We start from the raw sequence: 11,324 nt of genomic DNA on the forward strand, positions 1-11,324 counted from the left end.
CAAATTGACATAGCAAATTGCAGGTGACGAAAGTGCTTCAGCATACGTAAAGAAGTTGAGTTTTATAAGGCAATCAGTCAACTGGAAGTTTATTGAATGGTATTATTGTGTACATTTATCATAATGATATTTCATCAAAATTATGGCGTCAAAAAATTCTTCTATTTCGGTGATGTGAATGACGTCATTGCGATTTTAATTCACCCTATTCGTTTCATTGAGGAGTCTCATGTTGAGGGATAGCGTTAGAAGCCAAACTCTTTCATTTACACATTTTCAACTATCGGGATTTAGCAACATGCTGCATCTAACTTTTTGAAATAACTTTGTAAGTTAAACTCAAATTGATAAAATGAATGGACTGTACATGGGTATAAGTCTGCAATTGAAATGCAGACTTATTGCTTTGGAATCCATGAACATATATAAACACAATATATATAAACACGATAGTGAGTAGAACGATTTAAAAAAATATAACATGGTGATGAAAAGGTAACCCCAGTAAGGTTAGAAGATCCTTAATCAACCATGTAGAGTTTTGCAACTCTTATATCACTTATATCACTAGAGTAGTTAAATAATGGTAATGTAAAGTGAGGTTCTAATAAAAATAGTGGTAATGTAAATTGAGGTTCTAATAAGAAGTTTGAGTACACATAAATGTATTTGCAAAATATCTAGATATAGTTATACTTTTAGTAATTTTTACTAACAAATAAAAATGTCATAACTAAAATATAGTTTAAATATACAATAAATATATTGATTTAGCAACCAAAGCATTTTATGTATAAATTATTTTTTGTTGGAAAATATAAAAGTTTGTTCAATTGGTTGTACCTTATGCAAACCACTCTACTAAGTATTAGTGGATGACTTGTTTGATAGTGTACTTTCGATTATAAGAGTGTTTGATGTGTGTGCATACTTTAAATTGTAAGAAACATGATGTATATTTATGGAGATGACTAGTTGAATAGGGTTGGCTAAAGCTTGATGTGTAATATACAAGCATATTTATGTGGATGATTGATATCCTTTGTAACAATAAATATTTTCAATGAATTCACAGTACTTTAATAATTTTGAAGGATTTCTTAAATAAATTATAGTTTTTATTTTTAAAAATATTTTGGGTTTATCAAGTAAATGAAGCCCTCCCAAAATTAATTAGAGATAAAAGGTTGACAAGCAAAAGTTTATATATATCAATATTATTAGTAATTATACATGCCACTTAATCAAAATGGATCAAAAAGTCTATTACACTAACTTTTATATAAAATCTCTTGGATGCAAATCAGCCATATCTAAGGAAAAGATAGGAGCCAAACATGAGTGTAAATTGATTAATAGTTGCATAAACCAAATACCTTGATATTAAATTGTATAACTCAAAGCTTTTGAGATTACAAAGAGTTTTTATTCTCTGTTAATCTATTGGTTTGCTAAAGATGGCTAGGTTCTTTATAGGGTCGTTGTTGCTTGATTGTAGCTTTCTAAGCATGTCAAAGGAGCTAAAACCCTATCTCTTTCATATGAGCCTAGTTCAACTATATGCCTTGATGTAGGCTCAAAACTCTACATCCACATATCACATTTGGCCTCATCCTCAAACATGGATTGTGCCGACATGAGAAAAATCAAGAAACAATAACCAAAGGGATATAAAAGTGCTCAAATAAAGTTTCTTTTGCAATGCAAAAAGACACTCAGTTGGTCACAAGATGAGAGTACATGTCTTTGAAGATCCCATCAAGTAGGAGTAAATGAATTACACCCAAGGATGTAGTCTCAACATAGGCACCTTACAACCCAATCAAAGCCAAAGCATGCATAAAAAGGGCAAGAAACCAAGGAAAGCCACAATCAAGTGACAATGGGCCTATAATGTATATAACACATGAAAACCAATTAAGCCATTTTATATTTTAGCACATGCAACATCAAAAGTATGTGTAATGAACTACTAGTCAACCCTTTGATAATAATAATCAATCACATTAAAAATAGTTAGATCCTTGTATAAATTTATAAAGTTCAAAAGTTAAAACCAAATAATTAGCTTTTGCATCTTCCATAAATGAATGTAATGTGTCTCATCTTTAAAAAAATGGGTCAAATTGGATTGCACCATGATTCTTCAGACTAACATAATAATTATGAATCATATTGCAAAATTTGTTGAAATGAATAAATGATGATTCTTGTTATCAAGTTGTGTTAAATTTGTTACCTTGCGAAGTTCATTATTCATTGTTTACATGTTTAATTCATATAAATGTAGGCCAACATAAGGATTATATTGAGCTATCCAAACATGAAACATACCATGTTATAATAGTTTATAAATTAAAAATCAACTAAAAATACCACTCCATTATTTAGATTTTATTTTAGCTATGAGAAGAAATGCATGTCCTAGAGGTAGCCGCCACACCCCCCCCACACACACACACACACAATGTCCACCTATATGTTTGAGGTTCTATTCCATAAATATGATCTTTTGAAGTTTACATGTAACGATTGGTACATATAGAGATGTGTTCTCATGCTTGTGTATCAATGCTTTGGTGTAAATGGGCAGATTTATGTTATTGTTCATAAAATTTATTAAATCCTTTTAAAGTATTATTATTAAATGTCACCTATCATTATTTATGTAGTCATCATGATTTGGTACTATAGTTTGTGAGTATATTGACTACCAGGTACTAGCAAACAATTTTTATTAAATTAGAACCCACTAGATTAAATGATTGAAGGCATTAACAATGTCACCATCAACTATCTTTCTCAACAATAAATTGGTAATGATAACACTAAATTCTTTAACAACGATAATTATTGTAAAGATAATAGTACTATTTAGATGTAATATTGCTAAAATGTCAGTATGATATGAAGATGGCCAAGTGTTTCAAAGACCCTATTTTATCAAAATTAATATATAATCATAATATAATTTATAATATTGATTAAACTAGCATTGAAATATTAATAATAAAGGATTGTCTTTCTAATGATATTTATATTAATATTTTCAATTATTGTCTCATTATGGATAGGATCTTCTTAGGATAGAATCATTCTTTATGTTATTAGCTATGATATTCATTGTATATCTATATAATTTATGCAATAATTAACACATTATTTGTATGTTAAAATTAATACTAGACATTTTATAGATATTCATATATAGTCTTTTATCATAATGAGTACCTTTGATCGTATTGATGATATTATAATTAAATTATCATTATTTTTATTATTATTAATATTTTTATTATTCCATATAGTAATTAATCCAATTTCTAAAATATATTCTATTTTCAAGGGCAATTGTACAATAAAATTTGAATAGTATAAAAGTTAGAAATTGTTATTGAAAAAAATTATTATTACTACAGAAACTTACTATATTTTTTGTTTCTATTAATAGACTCATGACCTTGTGGAATTGTAATGAAGGTAGAGTTACATTTCAAGGGATATAGTATTAAGTATAGAAGAATGATTTCTTTTATAGGGAAGTTCATGAGATGTGTGGATTGAAAGAGGAAGTGGAGAATGAATAACTATGTCACATTTTGTGTAGGAAGCACCTCTTATTTTAATCTAGATTCTTCTCTTGCTCTTTATTTGAACCAATCTTTAGTCTTTAAGAATAAAGGGAACCAAACTAATCAGTTCTCATCCTCTTATTGGTCACATTATTTGATGTATACATGAAGTCAACCTTAATTTCTCATGTATAGGGAAGTTTAGTTTCTTTCACATATAGGGAATCTATGCCCCTTTTGGATATAAGATTCTAAATTTTTTGGATGTCTTCCTTCCTTTTTTTAGTTGGGTTTTAGGATATGAGATTGGGTTTCTTGACATTTTAAGTCAGACAAAAATTGACATTTTCAAGCAATAATATGAAAGGGGGCCCTGGCCCTTAAAATATAGGGGGGGCGAGGGTATGCATGTGAATGCACATGACGGGGCCCCCCTTCGTCTATTATTGTAGGGGGGATTCACTTGCTAGAATAATAGAATTTTAGGGCCACATGAAAACCCCTAATGTTACATATAGATCAGTGGGGTATAACCTTCCCTTATGCCATAGGCACACCCGCATAGTTGTTGTTGAAGCAGGGCCGACTGCCCCCCTTTTAGATTATTGGGCAGGGAAAAATTAAAATATAGTTAAAAAAATATTTTTAAGGATTTTATATCATAGAGTTAGATTAGTATAATAAAAAATTGTATGAGATGTTTTGAATGCTTTCTATGAGAAAGGTTAAGAAATAAATTAATCTAGTAGAAAACTAAATATTAGTTAGAATAAATTTATATTATATTATTTGTATCTTTTGGTCTATTAGTTAATATAAAGTTTATCTTTTTTACAATAAAAAAATAAAATATCTAATTAGTCATGAAGATACGATGTTATAGTTATAGATTTGGTAATATTATCATATTGGAATTATGAAAGAATTGGTAATTATGGAATGAAAATATCTTATTTATTTTAATGTTGGAATGTCAAATGTGTATTATCTTAAGAAATTTGTGTAATTCTATTTATTTATTTATTTTAGTTAGTATGTTAAATATTATTTAGATGATAATATGAATTGAGTGTGAAATAATGGTTTAGTTTATGTCATGAAATATTATGTAGGAAGACAAGTTTAAGTTAAATTGCATTATTAGACTACTCAGTTCATACTCACTAATTCTTGTACTATATGACTATTCTATAGATAATTTGGCAATGTAGATATCTAAGGGTTCCATTTGTGGATTATGTTTTTTTTTGTTGAAAATTTGGGGCATGCATTTTCACTTGAAGATTTTTTGTTTACTTCTTATTTTTTTATTAATGACAATACTTAGATCATTTTCAATGTGTAGTTTAAATCTCTATTGCTACTTATAATTTTGGTTTTAGTAATGTGTTATAGTGCAAAAGAGGTTAATATGTTTATATGTGAATATCCATATATGTGTTTGATAATGGCCAGAGTTGGAGTTGTGTGTTATATGTGACATTATGTACAAAATAAATATGTTTTACAAAATCTATTCATGTTAGTGAAGGCTTGATGTCTTGACATGTTTTTTTTTTCCCTTATTATAAATGAGCTTACTTTTTTTCCTTCCTTGATGTGATGTTAAGGGTTCAATATGGGGTTTCCTTATGTTACTAGAGGATTGGGCCTTTGATATGTTTATTTGAAGTTATTACTTTCATGAACTTCTTTATATCAGATTGCTATTTCATGTGGAGTTGTAATGTTATGTAATGTCTTGGACTTGATTGCATAATTGACGTCACATCTTTCCTGGCAATGTTTTTGATATTTGACTGTTGGGATTGATCAATTTTTGTTTTGTTATGGTTTTTTTTTTTCGAACATCCTTGAGAACCATATCATTGTATAGATGGATTAAGATGTATTATTGTACCCAACCAACATATACATATCCAAAAGAAGATTCATACTTGTTCTATGTTGTATCTAGATGTATGGTTGTGATATGGAAGCTAGAGAGTTCCTAGATGAGTTAATGTGAGTTTATATATCCTCCTTGTTGTGTTTGCTTTATAGAACCCCTTATTAAGAGTTTGAATCTATGCTCCAAACATACTTCTTTGATGATGAGGTTTTTATGACTCCATTTGAGATTATATTTTTATTCATTTCTTGATTTAGGTTTGGAGCATAATAGGGACTTGCTAGGAACATAGTGTGAAAGGGTGGCTCGCAATAGGAGATGAAGCCCAAAGTAGCTAGTCCTAGATAACCTATTATGAATTTTTTAACCAAGTGTTAACTTAATAAAATCAACTAGGCTTAAGTTTTTACATTAATACAAGATAATGGTGCCTCACCCATGTCTAGATTATGCATGCACTCTTTTGAAAGGATGGGTTGAGAAGGCATGGTCGTCTGTGAGGCATTGATATGGCAATGTGACACCTTGGTTTTGTCCCACTAAACTTTAAGTCTAGAGAGACTTTGAAGTGGCATTAGCAGGGAACTATATGATGACACCCTTCCATTTGTATCTTAGGAGCTCCCTTGTGTGATACAAATTTTCCCTTGGTATAGGATATTTGTTCATGATTATGCTATGGCATTGTGCTAGGTGAGTCTTGTTAAATTCTATGTCTCTTTTTAGATGGGGTTACCTATGTTATTTCCTTGTATGTGTTTGATCTTGGTGTGGGGCCTTGTATTATCTTTTTCATGGAGTGGGCCGCTAGGTTCCATGTGTTGGGTGGAAAATATTTTATTCATCAATTATTTTCTAGATTTGTTCAAGAGCCTTGGATGATCTTGCTTTGTACATGTTCGCAACTCCTTGTTCATGTGTCCATAGGTATTTTAGTGATTATTTATATCTTGTTGTGCAACTTTATATTTTCAAATTCATGTTAAAATAGGTATTGAGGGGACTTGAAACACCATACAAATAACACCATTAAATATGCATTCAGACCATAGTATCAAAGTAGTAGATAAAATCATGTTTTACAAGATGTGGAACCTTAGTAAATAATACATAAATGCACATATTAAAATCCCATGGAAAGGGACAAAAAAAAACTGTTGGAAGAGAAAGGGACCAACAAACATGACTAGGACCAAAGACTAGTACCAACAACTAGAAAGTAGGCGACTGGTAACCAAAAATCCAAAAAAGAGGTAAAGAACTAAACTAGTTCTTTCACCCCCTTAGCTAGATTCTTGCCGAGGCTTGCCACTTCTTCAATTGATTCCTTCACAATTGAGCTAGGAGCTATCTCAATTGCCTTCTTTGTATTCATCCTATATACTTCCTTGGTCCTCCACTTAAAGAGACATCAAAAGGGGACACAATTTCCTCTACACTTCTCTTTCCCAGACTAACCACAACAACACAAAGATTGGAGGTCACCATGTTCACATTTTTCTCAATATTCTTAAGAAGCTAGAAAAGTTTGGCCTAATAATCTAGAAGTTTACCTAGAATGTCCCCAACCTTGGCATCCAGTTCCATCCTTTTATTTTTCTCTCTATGTCTAGACTCACCTGCAGATTCCTGACCATTCATTTCAAAGAGTCCACCTTGTTATACATCCAGATATTAATCATGAGAGAAAGGTAAGCCCACATTTTATCTTTATTTATAAATTCAAGGTTTCTCTTATAGGCCTCTCCATCCATTTCATCAGGTTCATCAATTACTTGATTACCCTACTCCTAGTCGTGCTCTATATTTATTTCTTCCATTCTAGTATCATATGCAATTGTAAAAAAATCATTTTCCTCTACCACATTCACATCCTCATTTGACTTACTGACAATGTAGTTCTCATTTGGTAGGTTATCCTTATGTTCATCAACATGGCCACCCAAAATCTCATATGACTCTTTTTCCTTGTCATCATGAAGGGCTTCTAACTTCCTTGCTTCCTTCTCCATAATGATCTTCATCACAGATTCTCCTTTATTTTGTGTGGTCCTTTCTACCTCCTTTTTTACTAATTTTTTAAGTTGGAGCCTTACCTTTTTTACTTTTAGATTCCTTGAGGTTTTTTTCCTCATACCCTTTCCTTTTATTTTTCTCAGTTTTTGGTGTTTCATCAGTATCATCCTTTTTGTTAGATATCACCTTCGAACCCTCACAAGTCTTATTCATAAACTTAGTAGAGGAGTTATCCTGGCTATCCAAGTAGTCTTCATTTTTGGAGCTACATCCTTCATTGTCAATAATATTATCTTCTTCCTAGCTGCCATTATGATCCTTCACCTTGTCTTCCCTAGATTCTGAGTCATTCTCTAACTTAGTTTCCATTTCCTATTTCTTGACCTTCTTCTTTCTTGCACTAGTGACCAACTTCCCCTTTTACTCAAAGGCCTTCACCTGCTCATCCTTAGCATCATATTTCTTATCAAACTTTGTCTCCATGCCCCAAGCTTCCATACCTATTTTTTCCATCCTACCTTTCCCTTTTTAATTGAGCTCTTCTCTGCTAAATCCTTAAGAGATTTTTGTTTAATCTTTACTAAAGACACCACCGCCCCTGAAGCCCCATCCTTGTAATACTTTGCAATTAACAAAAGTAAACCTTCATGAAGCACATGTCGAATTTCTTTTTTGTAGCGAGCCTAAAGCCCTTGTAAAAGGGAATTCTTGAGAAAGTAGGGAAAAGAGATCCTGTCCTTATACTGAAAATTGTTTTAGGCAAAAAGATAATTATGCACTCTTTTAGATCGACCATCCAAGATAAAGTACTCCCCACTACAAGATAAGACTTCCTGTCAGAGGTCCTTAATTTGCTCAATGTCAAGAAAATCTCTCACTTTAACTAATTTCTTCTCCACCTTTGAAGTCTTAGGAAATTTCTTTAATGATGTGAATAAGAAGAAAATGTAAACCTCTTCTCAACCCTAATTTCCAAAAGGAATGATTGAAATTGATTAAGTACAAGAACGTGTTCAATGTAGAAATGGATCAAGTGATGGAGAAAGGGGTGAAAAGAGGTTCAGTTGGTCTTCTTTTTATTTTGAGGGGAGTATGTGCTTAAATCCTGAAATAGATAAAAGACAAATACTAACCTTGAATCTAGAAAATGCTGATTTTTGATGTTTGTGTACAATTTTGGGGAATTCTACATCTTGTTCCTGACTAGAAATGTCAAGCTAGAGAAAACTTAGAAATCTTTTGTCTTTTTGAAGGGAGGTCAACCTTGACCCTATTGGCAGGGCATAATCTTACCCCAGGGCACAATTATACCCCAAAAAGTTGACCTTGACCTACACTGCTCTAGCAAAATTTCTATTTACAAATCTCACAAGTTCAATGAAAAGGGTATCTAAATCTACCCTCCAATTCATTATTCCACACTTGTATCTACAAGGAAAATGGTTTGTTTGTTGGATGGGGGATTTGCCTTAGTCAAACCCCAGTTTGGAATTAACCTTGAAATATAATTGAAACTGTAATATGCATAAACAAAGTAGATGGAACTATTCACCTTACTTATTTTGAGATCCTTGTGGAGGATTCAAATCCTTGAATCTAGAAGTACAAATGCTCCCAATGAATGTAGAAATGTATGTAGGATGTCTCAAATCAATGTCATTAAATCTTCAACACCAATCTTGAATGTATCTTGCATAGAAGAAGGCTTGGATGAATATGGATAGAGAAATCTTCAACAAGAGGTCTTCAACAATAGGGCTCCATAGAGATTGAATCCTTTAATGGCTAACAATGGACTTCCTTGATGAATTGGATGATTGAATGCTTAAATTCTTGGTGGATAGTATATCTTCACTTCCTTTAGGTGGATTCTCGTTCGATATCTCTTGTGTTTGTAAACTTCATAATAGGTGGATGTATATCAAAATGAGGTAAGAAGGCTTCCTTATATAAAGATCTAGGGCAAAAACTCCTAGAGAAAGCTGACATAGGAGCATTAAATCCCATTTAACCTTAACCCCTATGAATGGACCTAGATTAAACGTAATTTAAGAGTCTACCTTTCCAAAATACGAAACAACCAACCTAAAAGCAGGAAAAAGAGACTTTCTGAAGCTCGAGATCCTGAAACTCCCAAAAATTAAAAATGGGACCTAGGGTCAGGGATGAGATCAACCCTACCCTAGGTTAGGATCAAGGTTTTCCTTGACCTAGGTCAAGGTTAAGGTCAACCTTGACCCAAAAGGTCATCCTTGATCTAGAGGCCAAAGTCCTAAGTTTCACAAAGCAGTTTGTAAGAAATAGGCTAGAAATAGAGAGAGAGAGAGAGAGAGAGAGAGAGAGAGAGAGAGAGAGAGAGAGAGAGAGAGAGAGAGAGAGAGAGAGAGAGAGAGAAAACAACTAGATCCATACATAAACCCATTCAAGATGCTTGACATGACCCATACCACTTACTCAGAGGGATAAATGCTGTTAACATGAAAGTGCTTCCATTTTAAGATGATACATTAAGCCCCCACTTTAGCAATAGTATGGACTCGATGCAAACTTTTGGTAAAGCAGATCATAACGAAAAGATAATATCTTTAAAATCAAAGGGACAAAGAAATCCTCAAGCCCCTAAAGACTCAAATCTTCATCAACTCCAAGATCACAATAAGAGAGAAATCTCTAAAAAAAGAGAAAAGGAAAAAGAGTGATTATATCACCCAATGAGAACTTATGTCCCATTGTGAACCACACAAGGAAACTGTGCAACTAGAAAGATGCAATTGAACCACCTAGTGAATGTGGCTACTCACTAGTCAACCCATCAAGGATTCACCCTCAAGAATATTCTATTCTATAAGAGTAAAACCAAAAGAGATCCAATCTTAAGGACACCTTTGACCTTAAGGGATCAACAATATTTGAAATTGGAGGGATCAAAAGATCCTAATATATAAATCCATGCTTTAAGGATTAGTCACTAATCCAAAAAGGGAGAAAAGTTATCTTGAAACAAAAATATATGTATTGAAAAGTGCATGTATGCAATAAGAGAGCAGAGCATATACCCCCACATTAAAGTCATTGCTAACACTTTAACATGAGAAATGACCTTGACAGAAACATAAACAACTCCACTAATTACATTTCCACTATGAGATGCCCCCCAGACAAAGACAAATAAAGGGAAATACTACATACAAATACAAAGAACACATAAGGGATCTACCTACTGTGGGGTTAGTATGATCATAAGATAATATATGTGATATTATTGCAAATGAATTAACATCATTCCCCAAAGAAATTAGAACTATGATCACAAAGGAGGAAATATCACATAAGAAACACAAAGAAGAATCTTGTTAGACCATGACCTAGAGACCAAAAAGAAATAGTGCTACCAAGTTGCGGATCCAAGTAGATTACACAAGGAAACATGTACAAAAAATAGCACAAGTACAACATAACATGAAACAACATATGGAAGAATAGAGACACATATAGAAGAATAGTACAACAAGTTCAATTCCTTTATCACCTTGTACTAACAAAGCAACAAAGATCATATAAACGAATCTAACAATATTTAGCAAAAACATCACCAGAGAAATATAGTACAACAGACAAACACACAACAAAGGCTACCATAAAGGACTAGCCAATCAAGTGTGCCACCTACTCTCCCTATCTCATTGTATATCATTTAGGGAAGGTGGGTAACTAGCAAGAGGGAATATATCCAACATAGTAGGAATATTAGCTAGTTCCAAACAAGGATCCTCTTGAGAATCACAATGTTCAATAGTAGGTGTAAGCATTAATTGTGAGAAAAGAATATTAGGTAAATCAACATC

The sequence above is a fragment of the Cupressus sempervirens genome, chromosome 5 (genome assembly GCF_028749045.1).
Source record: "Cupressus sempervirens isolate cs-2001-9-10 chromosome 5, ASM2874904v1, whole genome shotgun sequence".
NCBI classification, from domain to species: domain Eukaryota; kingdom Viridiplantae; phylum Streptophyta; class Pinopsida; order Cupressales; family Cupressaceae; genus Cupressus; species Cupressus sempervirens.